The following is a 12,980-nucleotide window of genomic DNA, read 5'->3' as shown; positions in this document are numbered from 1 at the left end:
TCCTCACTCACTAGCATCCTGAGCTTGGTGAAGTCATTTGACCTTTCTTCACCTCTACAGTCGGGATCAAAATGCCAACTTCAAGGGCTATGAAAAGTCACTAAATAAGTTAATGCATGTAACACATTGATCAAGTTTAAAGCTCCGAACACAGGTTAAATATCACTAGGACCCGTCCTTCAAAGCCCAACTCAAATGCTGCCACCTTTATAAAGTGTCCCCCTATGGGGCATTCCCTACTTTGCCCATTACACCTGCTCCTTTGTTTTCCCTGGGTCACCTCCCTGTCACTTTCCCAAGCACCGTCTACCATTGTGAAGTCATTCGCTTATTCATTCATTCATTTATCTCCTAAATATTTATTGAGCTCCTCTCTGTACTGGACACAAGCTTTCGCCCTCACTGCATATGAACTGAGCAGAGGCTGTCTCATTTCATATGTGTTCCCCAGAGCACTTGGCTCATTACTGTGCACTCACTACAGGCTCAGGAATTGTTGTTTTCCTGGGGTGACATTTGAGGTGTGCGTGGAAGGTTGGGGAGGGTTAGATTGTGGGGGGCGGGGCCGGGGGGATGTTCCTGGGAAACAGAACACGAACCCTGCTTCTTCCACGGCAGTGGTTCCAAAGTAGTGACTAGATGTTGTGATCATTTGGGGTAGCTTTATTTATTTTTGAGGGAGAGAGAGAGAGAGAGACAGAGAGAGAGCAAGTAGGGAGGGGCAGGGAGAGAGGGAGACATAGAATCTGAAGCAAGCTCCAGGCTCTGAGCTGTCAGCACAGAGCCCGACGCGGGGCTCGAACTCACAAACCATGAGATCGTGACCCGAGCTTTAAGCTCCCGAGGGAGCTTTAAGAGGAAAGGGGGTGCCTGATCCCTGCCACTTTCCCCCAACCCCCAACGTGATTCCAATGTTTCCCATGTTTCCAATGTTTCTCTCCCTCTTTCTTTCTCTTCTTTCTTTCTTTCTTTCTTTCTTTCTTTCTTTCTTTTTCTTTCTAGTTTATTGTTCCATGACTCCACTGGAGTTTGTAGCTGGTGGGTCTGGGAGATGTGACCGTGCCAGGACTACACGTTTCTTACCTTTCTAGAACCTTCACCCCCGCCCCCACCCCGACCCCCGACAAGGAATGAAAATCAAAAAGACTCCGACCCACCCCCAGGAGAACTAAAGAAGACTTCAGCATCCTGTCCCTCCCGTCCACGCCCTGATTTCCTCTCCCCGTCCCTCTGTCTCTAATCGAATTTTTACACCTCATTTATGTGTTTTTAGTCAGCTCATCCTTGTGTTTTCTTTCTCCCCTCCCGGTGCACAGCTTCCCCTCCAGGCCTACCACCTGTGATTATGCTCCGTGCAGACGTGCCGAGGAGCATTTAATAACAGGGGTGCTCCCCTGACAGTGGTTTTGATAAAGGTGGCGGGGAAGGCTCTTTTCAGAGGCACAGTCGGCAGAGAAAGGCTCGCCTGGTGTCACAATCCGAGACGCTCCAGGCTCCACCTGTTAATTATACCTTCTCAGCCTCACCTATCCACCTCCCTTTCAGGCGAAAACTATAGTGGGTGACACTCACCTCCACGCTGGGGGGGAGGCACCAAGCCCTTAAGCAGAGCGAGCAGGGGTTTCGGTTGGGAAATTGGTGTTTCTTTCTGTATCTGCCCTGCGGGTGCCGTCAGTACGGGAAGAAGGGTTCTGACTGCCGTTGGAAAGATCGTGCATTCAGCCTGTAAAAATAACAACCTTTTACCTTTACAGGGGGCTCGTTCCCCAAAGAAATTATGCCTCCATTACGGGCCATTTTAGACCATTAGTGATGGGTTTGCATTTCCCCAAGAATGTTTACCTTTCCCTGCAGGGAACCGAGGCCAGTCCCGGGGCTGTTCACCAGTTAGTAACTGTGATCAAAGCCCAGGACTTTAGCTCAAGGAACAAACAGTTAGGTTTTGGAGTTGAATTTCAACTCACAAATTGGCTCTTGCAGGTGCCTTTGTTTTTCCTTTCCACTCCCTAAGTGCCCTTGTCTGTCTGGAGCTGGCCTCCCCGGGTGCTAGAGAATTCTAAGCAAGGGAAAGGGAGCAGAGCATCCCAGGAGCGGGCCGGCTCTCTCCATAAACTCAAGGGTTGCTGTCGAGATTCCCGCCAAGAATCTTTTGTCAGCTGGATGTTAGTTTACTTCCCCGTGCCTCGGATATAATTATGGTATCTACCGATGAGGGTTATGCGAAGATGAGGTGAGATAATGCAGATACACTCAGCAGGTGCATGGCAGAGGGTTCCTGCTCATTAAATGGGAGCTGTTTTTTTTGGCGTTCTTTCCTCTTAATATACAAGTGGTGACCGAAGTGCAACCTGGATGACCTTTCTCTGCCATATCCCCCCCGAGAAAGAACCAATAAGGGAATCCAGAGAAGCCTTTTGAAATCTCCTTCACCATCGGAATTAATCGTTGAAGGGCCCCCTTGATGCTCTCCATCTATGATCCCACCTATCGCAGAAATCTCCCCAAGTCATTTCTAGTGGGAGAAGCTTCCACCTTCTTGACATTTCTAGTGCCAGAGATTCACTACTTTTCAAGGAGGCCTATACCATCTGTAGAGGTTAAAAGTTCTTGTTCGTATTAGACTCCGAACTATCCCCCTGTAACCTTGACCTGTATTGTGGTGGATGGGATTCTAATCAAGTCAGACATTAGGATGGAGATGTGAATTCTCCTGCCTCTGAGCTTCTTGGAGTCTAGTCTTTTCCTCATTTGTAAAGCAGGGGTAGTCACTACTCCCCCTGATTACCTTCCGCCACTCCTGTGAGGATTGATTGGGGCCACACTGGTTTCAAAAGCGCTAGGCAATTTCAGGGGTATTCATTAGCCTTTTGGGCAACACACAGTACATTTACTTTGTTTTCCTCACGACCAACTCTTGACATGACTTAGGGAAGTTTCCAAACACAGAAATAGAACAATATGCTCGTCTGCTCACCATGTACTCTTCACTCAGCTTCAAAAATTACCGATATTTTGGCTAATCTTGTCATGTGCTCTCTTGAGCTGTTCCCGCCTGCCTTCCTCCTGGGCATTTTCTAGGTTGCCAAGTGTCCCCATTGAAATGAAATGACAACAGATTGTTAGCTGTAAGGGCAGAGAGTGTGTCTGCCTTGTCTGTCTTGCTTCCTATTATATCTCTAGTGCCTGGTACTGCCTTGGCCATGGTAGGCTCTTAACAATTGTTAACTGATTGAACGAAAAGAAGAAGCATTTGTGTGCTGTAACACACATATATGTGTGACTCACATGTATGAGACTTGTCTTGGGCGGCCACAAGATGAGTAGGTCTCCACCTGCCTGCCCCATCTTAAAAGTTCATGGAGTAGCCTATATGGAGTTGAGTACTGAACTGTGTCTCTTAAAGTACACAGTCCAGAAGGTTCTCAACCACACCTTACCTCTCAAGGCTGGATCCTTGGAACCGCACCCCACGGTGGGAATGGCAGGCAGAATATATATTCCAAGGACAGGGGAGGGGGTGAGTAGCCTCCAATTGCCCAGGGCCAGCTTGCGGGCCAACCAGTGGTCACAGCGCCCCCCATGACCTCCTCCGGCAGACTGCCATCGCTCCGGAACTGTACAAACTCAGACCGTATCCATTAGGATAACGCGGCAGTGAGGAAGCTCCCGGTGACGCCCACGCTGCTGGGATCCAGGCGCAGAAGAGTAATGAGTCTCAGGAAACAGCTTATCGACCGCTGAGGAGTGAAGTGAACGCGTGGGTTCCCCTCTCGGCTTTCTCCCTCGCCGTGTTATTACTGGGCTGTATTTGTTCCCTGTGTCTCAGCTGCTTCCAGAATCAATAGCCAGCAATGATTTCCTCCAACCAGTGCGAATTATACACAGGCGTGCCGGGGGCCTTGGGGCGACGGGGCAGGCAGTTCCCAGGCAATCTGTCCCCGGGGCACTTTCATGACTCCAACCCTCTTGGATAATCTGACCCCCGAGCCTGAGAAATGGTAGTATGTGTGCTAGTTGACAGCGAGAACTTCTCTCTAGACCTACAGATTTCTGGAGCGACCACGGAAGGACAAAGCACACCCGGAAGCATGAGTGTTGCCTTGTGGAAGAAGGGAAGCCACTGTTAATAGCACGAACATCGGTGTCAGCCAGACCTCGGTTCAAGTCCAGCCCTGTCTCTCCTTGACTGTATGAACTTGGTGAGTTACTTAACCACCGAAACCACGTTTTCTTCATTGGAGATGAGAAAGACCTCACTGGCTCGTCGTGGGGATTAAATAAGATAAAATATTTTCCTGTACTCTTCTTAACGCAATTCCTGGCAACTGCTCAACAGAAGATAGTCGTTCCCGTTGTTGTCTGGTGTACTTTCTTCCCTGTATCATTTTTAATTGTTGGTATTCTCGTGGATAAGGTTCTAGGAGAGCAAGATGTGGAAAGTGGGACTTTGTACAAATAAAGAGAGGAAGATTAATGAGTTGAGGGTGGCTTATTCCTTCTGCCTGTCCGTGTTTCTTTCTGCTGCAGGAATGAGCTTGTCTCTTCAATTGTTGCTCAAAAGGGGAGCAGAACAACCCCCAGAGGTCCCCCCCAGTCAAGGCTCTGACACTGGCCCCTCTTGACTTGGTTCTGGGGCCCAGCACCCATTGGGAACACTGGTCTTGGCATCTGCCCAGGCAGAGGGCCACAGCCTGACCGTTGGATGTATAGATCTGAATCTCAGGAGAAAGGGATTGAGCTGGGGACCTGCATTCGGGAATCTATAGGTGAAAGGCCTAACTCATGATGGTGTGAATGCACAGGGAGTGTGTATGGTAGAAACAGGACCTGAGTGAAGTTCTGGGATCACCAACATTTAAGGGACACAAAGATCCACTGGTCCTTAAGGCAAAATGGTCAGGGAGGGGGAAAGAACTGGAGAGAGAGATGTCAAGGTCACAGAGAACTTGAACCTAATCCCAGAACCTGTGGGTATGGTACCTTACATAGCAAGAGGGACTTTGCAGAGGCGAGTAAGTTAAGGAACTGTAGATGAGTTGGTTTGGGGTGGGGCCGGTATAATCACGGGGGTCCTCATAAGGAAAGAGGCATCTGGGGAGAGAGAGAGAGAGAGAGAGAGATTGAGAGAGAGATGTGAGGAAGGAAACAGAGGTCAGAGTGATGTGATTGCTGGCTTTGAAGCTGGAAGAGGGACCCAGACCAAGAATGCGGACAGCCCCTAGAAGCCGGAACAGACAAGGGATGAGTTCCCCCTAGGGTTCCGGGGGAACCGGCCGACACTTCGATTTTAGCTCGGGGAGACTCTGACCTCCAGATAATAAAGATTCACTTATAAATAAAGATAAACTTACATTGTTTAAACCACTACGTTTGTGGTAACTTGTTACAGCAGCAAAAGAAATAAGGAAAGAAATATAGTGCTCAGTGGCGGGGGGGGAATGTTCAACGGTGTCCAAGCCCCAGGGGCATGGGTGGCAGCAAGAATGGGCGTCCCTCCGAGTCAAGGCAGCACAGGCATTTTCTAAAGGGAATGGAGATGACAGGTTGGAGGGCCAGGCTCGGCATGGTGGGTGGGGCTTCATTTACCCAGCGGATGGGGGATGAGCCAGGCTAGAAGAGGTCGAGACTCAGCACCAAGCCTGCCTGCTAGGGACAGCCATGAACCCAGCTGCAGGGACTGTGGGGTCAGATGGAAGAAAGGCCAGGCAATCCCTGGCTGCTTCCCAGGCACCACTGGCAGGTGGGCAGAGAGCCACAGTGGGCACCTGGGAAGGGGGCGGGGCTCACCTAGTGGGACAGCCCTGCAGATTCTTGGCACCAAGAACGCCTCTCAGGGGTGTCTGGGTGGCTCAGTCGGTTAAGCGTCCGACTCTTGATTTCGACTCAGGTCACAAGCTCATGGTTCATAAGTTCGAGCCCCGTGTCAGGCCCCGTGCTGCTGACAATGCGGGGAGCCTGCTTGGGATTCTCTCTCTCTCTCTCTCTCTCTCTCTCAAAATAAATAAATAAACTTAAAAAAAGTAATGCTTCTCAGTGGGAAACATGCAAAGTGACCGACCGGGCTGGGGTTCAGGTTTAGGGCTTCTGTCCAAGACGTGGGGATCAAAGCTCAGTGTCAGGATGGAGGGGTTCGGTTCTCTTTTTGGCTCCAGTTCCGGTCTGGGGTCGGCGGGACGGTGGCACAGGTTAGGGCCGGGTGGGGCCTGCCAGACGGGGAGACGCGAGGTCAAGAGACTGGGGTAGACGGCAACCAGGGGCGAAGCTCTGCGTCACCCACAGGCTCCCCGGATGTTGCTGGTTGAGGCTGCCGGTCTGAGGACAGAGCAGAGTAGGTGCCGCCAGGCACGAGGGAAGGTGGGTGCGTGAAGAGTCGCCTACGGATGGGCCAACTGCTTTTGTTACAACTTTGTTTCACTGGTGACGACGCCGGGGCCCCAGGGGGAGGTGGCTTGCCCAGACTCCCGGAGCTACTGCGGCCAAAGCAGAAACAGCCCGTGGTCTCTGAACTCCCTGGCTTGGGTTCTTTCCCCCGCACACAGCCAGCTCTCCAAACAGGGCCAGGGCATGATTTGCATTTGGCTTGGACCCACGTGCGCATATGTTACAAGGATCCTACAATCTCGGCTCCCCTTTGGTAGGGAAAATTCTATTTATGTGAACACCCGAGACCTGGACACTGTATTTTGGTAAAGCTATTGCCTTTTCCCTATGGGCACGAGTCAGCTGGAGTTGAGGCAAGGTGGGAAAGGACCGGTAATAGGGTTAACGGATTCCGTACGGAGACAGGACCCTTGCATTTTCTCCCTCTTAATTTATGATTAGATGTCCTCCCACGGAATATCTCTGGGATGGAAACCTCTCCCAAGAAGAAATCACTCACTGTCGCAGATGGCAGAGTGAGACGTAAAAAATAAATGAATCCGCAAACCATTCTTGGCTGAGGACCTGTTGTTCCGCGCAGGGTGGGGACAGGGGCACAGCTGACGTCTGGTGCTATTAACAGCCAGGCATGCCTGGGTCCCGTCCTCGGAGATTCTCACTGGATAGCTTTGCAGTGGGGCCCGGGCATCCAAAAGTAGTTGGATCCAAAGACTGAGAGCCATGAAGGTAATGTCCTGCCGAGGACAATTTCACTTCTGGGGGTTTGATTATCCCCGAATGGCCCCACGGCCCCCTGGCTTGCAGAAAGCCTTGGGGAGGCAGGAGTTAGAAACCCGGCCTTTTGTGAGGTCAGCAGGGGGCGGGCAGTGGCAGGCAGACTCCCCAGGGCTTGAGGACAGCTCCACTGGTCTTTACTTACCTGCCTCACGAAGGGTCTGGAGTTACGCCCCGCTTTCTGGAGAAACGTGTGATGGTGCTGTATTCATGAGTTTGAGGATGTGAATGTTTCCCTCCCTGACAGTGTTAAAAGCCTGTCACCTAAATCTTTCCAAGTCCTCTCCCCCTCACCGGCCACATGCGGGTTTCGCTTCCAGAATAAGTCACCGGCTCGTAGAACATGGGATTCCCATTAGCCCGCTGGCTTCCTCTGATGGGGCTGTTCTGGATGTGCAAACGCAGCCTTCTCTTTCTCGTTTTACTGGCTTGGCGCAGGAGGGAAGAGGCAGGGTACAGATTTTGGTCTATGATGATAGTGGAATATTTCCAGATGCTAAGTGTATAATCCCTTTGGTTCCGCTGTGCCTGCCAAGGGAGAGCATGACAACTGAGCTACAGAATACAGCAGAGTAAAACAAAAGTGTAACACGATTCCTTTAGCACGCTGTGCTTGAGAAGAAACGAACACAGTGTCATTAGCATGCATGCGGACCCGCTTTTTTCCTCTTTGTGTGTATCGTTAAGGAATTTCGCATGGAAATACAGTTGAGGGGAAGAGGTAAGAACGGTTTGACAGAACAGCAACAACAAAATGTCTATTAATGGTGTCTTTCTCTGGTTCTCATTCAAAGAGAGGCTGAAAAGTGTTGCCCGTGGGGAAACCTCTCCCAGGGATCAGAGGTGATGGGTCATAGGCAACGATACACAAGGAGGGAGTAGAAAAGCAAGGACCTGAATGTGTGCGTGAAACAGAATCTGTCTGATTTCTCAGCGTGGATGGTCCTGGAATTCTTCGAGGTCTCTTGTGCTCAGAATACTTGCAGCCCTTCTGGAAGCTGGCTCCATGACCTACTGATGGACTTTCCAGATCCTGGACTCTGCCTTTCTTCAAGACCTCCGATGATATAGCTTCTTGCCAGACTTCCCAGGGACCAATTGCCACCTGCACGGACTGACTGTTCATTCCGTTGCAACCCTGTCCAACTGTCCCTGCCACTGTCGATCTGTTCGGTCTCTGGGGCTTGGCCAAGTCCATTCCTAAAAGACGGTCCACGGCTATGCGAGCATCCTGCATACAAACCTACTTTGTTTCCTGTTACACCACCAATGCTAATGCTTGACCTGTGTGGTTTCTAGCTATCTCCACAGAGAGTCACAAAACTGTCCTGGAAACCTGGGTTCCCATTTTGGAACCCTGGGCATGTTGCTTAACTGCTCCGCGTCCATGATTTCATCCAAAAGAGGGACGCTGGAAGCTGCCCCTTAACACCTTTGCAACTTGGAAGACCAACTAGCCCAAAGATGCCTGATCAAAATGAACCACATTTTCCTGGTGTCTTCATTGAGTCTGTGTTTGCTGTTTATTCAGAGTGTACTTAACCTCTCTGAGATGGCAGGCATCCTCGGGGTGGGGGCGGGGGGGGGGGAGGCTCGAGTTTGTGATTCAGTTTGGAGACTGCTTAGGGTATTTCGGAAATATTAGAGAAGGCCGTCGGGACTCCTTTTGCTCGCAAAACAATTTTGTTCAGACTTTTCACCTCCATTTGCAATGCCACAGTCTTTTCTACCATACATCTACTTTTCGGGCTGTTCAATAACAAATATTTTCAGAGCCCATTATCACTTCTGTCCAACTCTCGATAACTGCTATTCGGTAGCGAGTATGGCTCGAGGACAGGGATGTAACAAGAATCCCCGGGCAGCGCTAACTGAGCGAAGGCAGTGGGAAATGCGTGCATAGGTTTTTCCAGAAGTCAAGAGCATAGCAAGTTTGGGGTTAAAGCACCACTTGTACCACGTAAATAAGAATATCTTCTTGTTGGTTTCTCTTTGGCGGGAGTGACACAAAATGATGACAAAAGCAGCTGAGTTACATTTGGAAGAGGTTTTGTGTATTTTTTAAAAACAATTCTCTTTGTATTTTAAACGTAGCGAAATTCACCCTCTCTTGTTTGAGCCCACACCTTTAGTGAAAATAAAACTGGCAACTTGGTGTTTATCCCATTAGTATTCAATTATATTTCCCAGATAAACAGCTGGAGGCCATCTCTTCAGTGACAAATGTGTTTGATTTGACTTAATCACTACCACCAGGCACATCATTTACCAACATTTGCTCTAGTACAGTTTTAACAAGTAGGGTGATTCACCCTGGGAGAGGAGAGAAAAAGAATACAAAACACCAAGAGACGGAGAAGAAAAGGCAAACGCGGAGTCGGAAAGGTATCCGGGCCTTAAAATAATTCCCACTTCTATCGAACCCATAATCTGGACACAGAGAAGCGCCCAAAGCCTAAGGGTACATTCGGTCCCGGAAACTATCACGGTTTGAACGGATCCGTGCACCAGCCCCCAAGGCCAAGAACCAGAACCTACCAATGATGCAGAGCTATCCTTCCGTACCCCTTGCATGCCTCACTTCCCCAAGGTGACCAATATCGCTTACGCTTCTGTTGATAGTTTTCAAGGGTCTTAGCCGCCTGTCATTCTAGAAGTTTCTTAGCCATCTCTTCGGAGGAAGTCCTCGGTATGCTTGTCGGCTGAGGTTTCTGCGAGGCAGGAGCTCGATTCGAGCACTGTGTCCCGAAGTTGACTCGTGGCCAGAAGGGGAGCCAAACGCTGTGAGGAGGGACATGGATCTACTGTCTTTTTCCTTCTATGAGCTGGAAAGCCACAGCACTCTCTTCCCTTCTGCGACTTACCTCTTCAGAACGGACACTGGAGGACACCCGATCTACCTCTCTGGGTTGCAGCGGAGCTCTAATGACATAATGGATGTGAAAACACTTTGAGCAGGAAAAAGTAGTGTACAATTATTACATCCCTTACCGAATGTGATGGAGAGACACTGATAGCACAAGGAGTCATTTTGAACTAGAGGAAGACAAGTACACACGTATCCAAACCAAAAGGGGTACTGATCCTAATGGTTTTAAATGGCCCTAAATGTTTCTCGGAATCTGGAGGAGTGCCATTAACTTAACCCTTCAGGGCACAGCCTTAATAAGGCTGGAGTCATGTAGTAACCTCCCATGACTTAGAGCATTCAAGCCGCTATCCCCAAAATACCATAAACTCGGTGGTTTATCACACACACACACACACACACACACACACACAGCAATTAATTTCTCCCAGTTCTGGGGGCTGGGGAGTCCAAGATGAAGGGACTGGCGGGTTTGGTGAGAGCCTGTTTCCTGGTTCTGAGACTACTGTCTTCTTACCATAATCTCACTTGGTGGGAGCTTTCTGGAGTTCCCCCCTCCCCCCTTTTTTTTATAAGGGCACTAATCCCATTCATGATGGCTTTGCTCTCATGACCTAATCCCTTCCCAAAGGCTCTGCTTCCAAATACCATCTGATTGGGGATTCAGTTTCAACACATGAATTCTGGGGGACACAGTCAGTCTCTAACAGTCCATATGATCTAATTGACTTTATTCTGCGGTGTGTATGTTCCTATTTCCCCAGCTGCATCCAATTTATACAGAAATGTGAACTGTTGATTATTAATCTGATATAGATGGCGATTAGATTATCAGAGCATTAGGGGGAAAAGATCAAGGTCTATAACCTACTGATAGAGAACTACTTTTTCACGAACAGCAACCTGTTCTAACCTTTGCGATGCGAAACAATGGTCCTCTGGTGCTTTGGCTGGGCTTCTGGCGACTTTTGGAACATAGACGGGTGATACCCAGGTGCTGTGTTAGGCCTTGGTGATGTCATGTTGAACAAAGCGGTGATGTTCCTTGCCCAGCGACGTTTCAAATTTCTCAGCCAGTTTTTCTCATCTCACGTAGTTCCCTTCTAATTCTGCTGCGTTTTCATCTCTGTCTGTTCTTTTTCTTTCTTTTTTTAAATGGCTTTCCATTCCTGGGACATAGAGATCAGATGTGGCCCGTCGAAAAGAAGTTTTCTGAAATTCCCTTCTGTATTTCAGTGTTTTGCTTCTTCTTTTGAGTCCAAGTAATGAAATTCTTTCCCACTGGTTCTACATTTTTGTTTCGCTAGGTCTTCGATGGTGATGATGATTATGTTTACTTAGTGGGGGGCGGGGGGGGGGTGGCGGCTCTTATCCTTGGCAGAGGGAGACACGTTTTGTCACGGTTCTTCCTAATAGTTGGATATGTGCACTGCCTACTGGGTTCACTTTGCACCGGGTCAAACATCCTTCTCAGAGATTCGGCGAACGCAGCTCCCAAGACCAATTCCCAATGTATGGCAGGTTTACTCCAGGGGCGTTCTGGTAGCGAAGGAGGGCGCTTTCGGTCCCGCAGCCTGCTGTTTAACACGTGTAGGAAGTGAAATCTATCCCTCCCAGAATACGCTGCTCCAACAGCTAGCTCTTTAATGCCTCTACCTGGGAACCTCCCTCCCCAAGCTGTTACCTTCTGGAATGCTTCGAACCCCTGGGTTCTCACAGTCATCTACTATGACCAGTTATTTTCTGGAAGTGGGGGCTTCTAACTGAACGTTGAAAAGAGCTCCCAATTTGGGCGAGGAGTGGTCGAGTTCAGAGGAAGGGGACCTGTACTCTGATGGTCTAAAAAAAAAAAAAATCAGCATTCTTACAGGAGAAAAGATACTGTCTGGGTTTCAGATAACACAGATCTTGAACCAGACAGCAAATAGGGGAGAAGGGGGGAAGGATATATATCTGCTCTCACCCCCAGTGAGCCCTTAGTCGTGTTTCCCCTTCCATTTCCATATCTTCTTCAGAAGGGAAGATTCTCCCCAGTTCGATGGAGACATTGGTTGGCTATTGGTTCTGGTTTTCCATGGAGCTGTGAATTTTTATTTTTCTGTGTTTTAAAAGACATTTTAATTAAAAGTTGGGAAAGGCTCTTTCAGGGCTGCTGAATAGAGGATATTTAAAACTAGGAGCTGAATGCAACCTATTACTGCTTAATGGCATAATCATATTTATCCTTTTCTCCCTCAACCTGTCTTATTTTCTACTTAATGAAGTTCTTTATTTTCTCTCATCACAAATAGCATTTCTTTTAAATACCTGGAACTTTTCTATCTCTATTTGAATATAATCAGAAGGACACTTTCCCCACCCATCTCCTATTGTTTCACAATTAAACCTATTTAGATCAAATTGTGGTGGGTTTTTTTCTTCTATTATTGATACATTTGAACCTACAACTCTGCTTTGAACCCAAATGTCAGAGTGGGTAGAAGATGGACTTAGACTCCCTCCCTCCCGTCTTCCCTACTCCCTACTTTTTATTGTACTCCTGTGTCTTAGAAACTGCACCTTCATTTTTTTCTCCTTTTCTTCTTATCTTTTCAAGTTCATACGGTAAAATGACACAGTGCAATATTTAAGTTACCTATGTAGGTAACCGTCATCCTTTTAATGTGTGGTCAGGTGCTATAGGTTAAAGAGTATAGTTCTTTTTTTTTTTTTTTTGAGTTATTTATTTATTTTTAGAGAGAAAGCATGTGGGAGGGGTAGAGAGAGAGAGAGAGAGAGGGAGAGAGAGAATCCCAAGCAGGCTCTATACCGCCAGCGAAGAATCCAACATGGGGTTCCATCTCATGAACTGCGAGATCATGACCTAAGTAGAAATCAGGAGGCAGATTCTTAACCGACTGGGCCACCCAGGTGCCCCTAAAGATTATACTTCTAGAGTAGTCTTTGATAATTGCTG

General features: G+C 48.6%; 1 long non-coding RNA gene across 1 annotated transcript; it reads right to left on the bottom strand.

Annotated features, from left to right (window-relative positions):
* Positions 1–1,610: 1,610 nt before the first annotated feature.
* LOC122234641 lies at positions 1,611–11,696 on the bottom strand. Its single transcript, XR_006212504.1, has 4 exons — positions 10,938–11,696; positions 10,020–10,077; positions 9,764–9,936; positions 1,611–1,723 (listed from the first exon to the last, which is right to left on the bottom strand). It is a non-coding gene; the product is annotated as an uncharacterized LOC122234641 (long non-coding RNA).
* Between the last annotated feature and the right edge of the window lie 1,284 nt (positions 11,697–12,980).

The sequence above is a fragment of the Panthera tigris genome, chromosome E3 (assembly GCF_018350195.1).
Source record: "Panthera tigris isolate Pti1 chromosome E3, P.tigris_Pti1_mat1.1, whole genome shotgun sequence".
Lineage (NCBI taxonomy): Eukaryota > Metazoa > Chordata > Mammalia > Carnivora > Felidae > Panthera > Panthera tigris.
This window is presented reverse-complemented; position numbering and strand designations above follow the sequence as displayed.